Here is a 5,890-nt window from a genome sequence, read left to right as displayed (position 1 = left end):
GAAAAGATGTCAGTATACCTCTTCTCTGTTCAAAGCCCTCCAGTGTGTGCCCGTTTCAGAAGAAAGGCCTGAATCTTTGAGCCACCTGCCAGGCTTTGCCTGAGTGGGCTCTGTACCTCCCAATTCCTTCATCTGCTCTATCTCCTTCTGCTTAACACATTCCAGTCTCCGTGGCCCCCTGCAGTTCCCAGAAGAAGCCAGGTGCCCTCCTGCCTTAGGGTTTTTGCACTGGCTACTTCTTCTGTCTGCAATACTTTCATTCCTGACATCTGCGCAACCAACTTCCTCACTGCCTTTTGGAGTTCCTTCTGGTGTCAGTGAAGCTTCCCTGACCACTTGACTTAAACGTCTAGAGGCAGTCTGAAAGAAATAGCATTAAATCTATATATTACTTTGGGTAGTATGGACATTTTCACGATATTGGTTCTTCCTATCCATGATGATGAAATGCTTTTCCATTTGTTTGTGTTCTCTCTTATTTCCTTGAGCAGTGGTTTGTAGCTCTCCTTGAAGAGGTCCATCACATCCCTTGTGTTCTGTATTCCTAGGTATTTTATTCTCTTCGTATTGATTGTGAATGGGAGTTCATTCATGATTTAGCTCTCTGCATGCCTGTTGGTGGTGTAGAGGAATGCTTATGATTTTTGCACATTGATTTTGTATCCCGAGACTTTTCTGAAGTTGCTTATCAGCTTAAGGAGTTTTGGGGCTGAGATGATGGGGTTTTCTAAATATAGAATCATGTCATCTGCAAACAGAGACAGTTTGACTTCTTCTCTTCCTTTTTGAATATGGTTTACTTCTCTCTCTTGCCTGATTGCCCTGGCCAGGACTTCTAATATTATGTTGAATAGGAGTGGTGAGCTATTCCCTTCAAATTACCATTGACATTCTTCACAGAATTAGAAAAAACTACTTTAAATCTCATCTGAAATCAAAGAAGGCCCTGGATAGCCATGACAATCCTAAGCAAAAAGAACAAAGCTGGAGGCATCATGCTACTTGACTTCAAAAGATACTATAAGGCTAGTAATCAAAACAGCATGGTACTGTTACCAAAACAGACATATAGATCAATGGAACAGAACAGAGACCTCAGAAATACCACCACACAGCTACAACTATCTGATCTTCAACAAACCTGACAAAAACAAGCAATGGGGAAAGAATTTATTAATAAATGGTGCTGGGAAAAGTGGTTAGCCATATCCAGAGAACTAAAACTGGACCCCTTCTTTACACCTTACACAAAAATTAACTCAAGATGGATTAAAGACTTAAATGTAAAACCCAAAACCATAAAAGCCCTAGAGGAAAATTTAGGGTATACCATTCAGGACATAGGCATGGGCAAAGATTTCATGAATAAAACACCAAAAGCAATTGAAACAAAAGCCAAAATTGACAAATGGGATGTAATTAAACGAAAGATCTTCTGCACAGCAAAAGAAACTATCATCAGAGTGAACAGATAACCTACAGAATGGGAGAAAATTTTGCAATATACCCATTTGATAAAGATTTAATATCCAGAACGTATAAGGAACTTCAATAAATTTACAAGAAAAAAACAACCCCATCAAAAAGTGGGCAAAGGATATGAACAGACACTTCTCAAAAGAAGACATTTATGTGGCCAACAAACATACGAGAAAAAGCTCATCATCACTGGTCACTGGAAAAACGCAAATCAAAACCACAATGAGATACCATCTCACGCCAGTCAGAATGGTGATTATTAAAAAGTCAGGAAGCAATACTTGCTGGTGAGACTGTGGAGAATAGGAACTCTTCTACACTGTTGGTGGGAATATAAATTAGTTCAACCATTGTGGAAGACACTATGGCAATTCGTCAAGGATCTAGAACCAGAAATACCACTTGACCCAGCAGTTCCATTACTGGGTATCTACCCAAAGGAATATAAATCATTCTACCATAAAGACACATGCATACATATGTTTATTGCTGCATTGTTTACAATAGCAAAGTCATGGAACCAACCCAAATGCCTGTCAGTGGTAGATGGAATAAAGAAAATGTGGTACACATATACCATGGAATACTATGCAGCCATAAAAAGGAATGAGATCATGTCCTTTGCAGGGACATGGATGAACCTGGAAGCCATCATCCTCAGCAAACTAACACATAAACAGGAAACTAAACACCACATGTTCTCACTCATAAGTGGGAATGAACAATGAGAACACATGGACACAGGAAGGGGAACAACATATATCAGGGCCTGTTTGGGAGTGGAGGGCAAGGAGAGGGAAATTAGAGAATGGGTCAATAGGTGCAGCAAACCACATGGCACATGTGTACCTATGTAACAAACCTGCACGTTCTGCATATGTATCCCGGAACTTAAAGTAAAATAAAAATAAAATAAAAGCTCAGAGTTCCTATTGGTGGTGAACAGAGAGGGGAATCTTGCACCGTTTCACACAAAATCTCCATTTCAACATATCTGGAACCATCCTCATTCACTCATTCCGTCAACATATATTTGTGAAGCATCAGCTCTGTTCCAGTGCTGGGCAAGGTCCTGGGGGCACACAGCCCTGGCTCCCCTGCAGGGCTCCTGGATGAAGGGAAAGCAGTGCCGAGTGACGGGTCAACACCTGACTTGGAGACAGCAGCTTTGTCACTGGGTAGCTGTGGGGGTTGAACGGCTGCCCTCCAATAAGAGGTGTCCAAGTCCTAACCCCTGGACCTGTATGTGTGATCTTACTTGGAAAAATGATCTTTGTAAATGGTTAAGGATCTTGAGAAGAGCTCATGCTGGACTATCAGGGTGGGCCTTCAATCCAGTAAGTGTCTTTACAAGAAACAGAAGAAAGAATGATGCAGGGAGATAGGAGGAGGCCATGTGAAGATGGTGGCAGAGATCAGATTTCTCCAGCCTCCACCCAAGGAGTGTCTGCAGCCACCAGAAGCTAGAAGAAGCATGGAGCCTCTGGAACTCAATTTCAACTTCTGGCATCCAGAACAGTGAGGGAATAATGTTCTGTTGTTTTAAACCACCAAGTTTGTGATAATTTGTCACTCTGCCCTAAGAAACTAATACAATAAGTGTGGCATTAAAGACAAGCCATCTGACCCCTGAGACTCCCTTGTCCACCTGTAAAATGCGGACGATCGCACCAACACCCTCATGTCTACAGTAACTGTCTTACACAATCAGGCATATGTGTTTTAGTGTTTGCCAGATTTTTTCAAAATAAAAATATTTATCATTCTTTTTAATGACTTAAGTAATAAATAAAATAATTTAAAAACACTTAAAAAGAAAAGAAAGATAGCTGAATTTGACAACTCCAGAACTAGTTCTGTTTTGGGTTATTACATATGTCTTTTCCTTCAGATATGGTATATATGCTTAATTTCTGCATTTATTTATTTTTTATGGTGCCAATTTTAAATAGGTTTAAGACACTGCATTTTCCACTTACAATACAGTGTTTATAAAGTGCAATGTTATGTCCTTCCCCTCTGCATATGTTCCATATTCAAGTATTGAGAATGCCTAGTAACTTACTATATAGCAGCTGAACTTTTTAAAACTGCCACAGAATTTGCTACAAATTTAGGTCCTTCAATGTTTTACATATGTGGAACGATGCTACGACATCTATACTTGGGTTGGCTTAATCAATCTCTTCAATGGTGGGCCCTGAGGAAGCACCACCAGAGGGAATCCCCCACCACGGAATCCCCAGGTGTCCCTCCTGGCACGCCTCCTGCACTCTGGTACACAGCTTGGTGAGGATGGGGTGGAAGACTCTCTCCTCCTCTTTCTGTTGATGTTCAAATTCTTCCTTCTCAGCAGTCTGATTCTTATCAAGCCAGCTGATAATGTCATTACACCTGTCCAGAATCTTCTGTGTGTCCTCATCGTTAATCTTGCCTTGAAGTTTCTCATCTTTGACAGTTGCTTTCATGTTGGATGCATAGGACTCAAGTGAATTCTTAGATGACACTTTGTCCCTCTGCTTCTTATCTTCAGCTTTGTACTTTTCAGCTTCCTGGACCATACGTTCAATGTCTTCCTTCCTCAAATGGCCCTTGTCATTAGTGATAGTATCTTGTTCTCTTTTCCTGTACTCTCGTCCACAGCAGACACATTGAGGATGCCATTGGCATCAGTGTCAAAAGTGACTTCAGTCTGAGGAACACCTCAGGGTGCAGGAAGTATGCCTGTGAGTTCAAACTTGCTAAGCAGGTTGTTATCCTTGGTCATGGCATGCTCACCTTCATAAACCTGAAGAAGCACACCAGGCTGGTTGTCAGAATAGGTAGTGAAGGTCTGTGTCTGCTTGGTAGGAATAGTAGTATTACGCTTGATGAGGAAGGTCATGATTCCACCAGCAGTTTCAATACCAAGGGAAAGGGGAGTGACATCCAAGAGAAGCCAATCTTGAACATTTTCAGACTTGTCTCCAGACAGGATGGCAGCCTGGATAGCTGCACCATAAGCAACAGCTTCGTCAGGGTTGATGCTCTTATTCAGTTAATTTCCACTGAAGAAGTCTTGGAGAAGCTTCTGAATCTTGGGGATGTGAGTAGAACCACCAACAAGGACAATATCATGAATCTGTGACTTGTCTAGTTTGGCACCTCAAAGGGCCTTCTCTACGGAGGCCAGGGTGCCACAGAACAGGTCAGCATTCAGTTCTTCAAAATGGGCACGGGTAATGGAGGTATAGAAGTCGATTCCTTCATAGAGAGAATCAATCTCAATACTGGCCTGGGTGCTGGAAGAGAGAGTCTGCTTAGCAAGCTCACAAGCAGTACGGAGGCGTCTTGCAGCTCTCTTGTTCTCACTGATGACTTTCTTCTGCTTGCGCTTGAACTCAGCAATAAAATGGTTGACCATTTGGTTACTGAAATCTTCTCCACCCAAGTGGGTGTCTCTGGCTGTAGACTTGACCTCAAAGATTCCATCCTCAATAGTGAAGATTGACACATCAAAAGTGCCACCTCCCAGGTCAAAGATCAGCACGTTTCTTTCTGCTCCAACCTTTTTGTCTAAGCTGTAAGCAACAGCAGTAGCAGCTGGCTCATTAATAATTCTAAGTATATTAAGACAAGCAATAGTTCCAGCATCTTTGGTAGCCTGATGCTGAGAGTCATTAAAATAAGTGGGCACTGTGACCACAGCATTGGTAACAGTCTTCCCAAGGTAGGCTTCTGCAATTTCCTTCATCTTTGTCAGAACCACAGAGGATACCTCCTCTGGATAGAAATCTCTCCCTTGTATTCTACTTGGACCTTGGGCCGGCCAGTATCATTCACCACCATGAAGGGCCAATGCTTCATATCAGACTGGACAACGGCATCAACAAATATGCGCCCAGTCAGACGTTTGGCATCAAAAACCGTGTTGATGGGGTTCATTGCAACTTGATTCTTTGTGGCATCACCAATCAATCGTTTGGTGTCCGTAAAGGTGACATAGCTTGGAGTGGCTCGGTTTCCTTGATCATTGGCAATTATTTCTACTTTTCCGTGCTGGAAATCACCCACACAAGAGTAGGTGGTGCCAAGATCAATACCAATGGCAGGTCCCTTCGACATGGTTGCTGGTGCGCAGGCCTGGCCCCGACAATGAAGAAAGCCACAGGAATCCCGAAAGCTGCAGGAGAGTTCAACGAGAACCTATGTTATTTTTTGAGAGAGTTTCACTCTGTTGACCAGGCTGGAGTGCACTGGCATGATCTAGGCTCACTGCAACCTCTGCCTCCCAAGTTCGAGTGATTCTCCTGCCTCAGCCTCCTGAGTAGCTGGGATTATAGGCACACCCCACTATGCCTAGCTAATTTTGTTGTTGTTGCTTGTGTTTTTTTGAGATGGAGTCTTGTTGCTGTCGCCCAGGCTGGAGTGC

At 42.7% G+C, this 5,890-nt stretch overlaps 1 pseudogene across 1 annotated transcript; it reads right to left on the bottom strand.

The window, feature by feature from the left end:
* Positions 1–3,488: 3,488 nt before the first annotated feature.
* LOC116534065 lies at positions 3,489–5,649 on the bottom strand (annotated as a pseudogene). The gene has a single exon (XR_004261575.1). The product of XR_004261575.1 is annotated as a heat shock cognate 71 kDa protein pseudogene (transcript).
* Positions 5,650–5,890: the final 241 nt, after the last annotated feature.

Source organism: Sapajus apella, unplaced genomic scaffold (genome assembly GCF_009761245.1).
Source record: "Sapajus apella isolate SASKATOON/1434 unplaced genomic scaffold, GSC_monkey_1.0 scaffold85, whole genome shotgun sequence".
NCBI lineage: Eukaryota > Metazoa > Chordata > Mammalia > Primates > Cebidae > Sapajus > Sapajus apella.
Note: the sequence above shows the minus strand (reverse complement) of the source record. Positions and strands in the feature narration are given on the sequence as shown.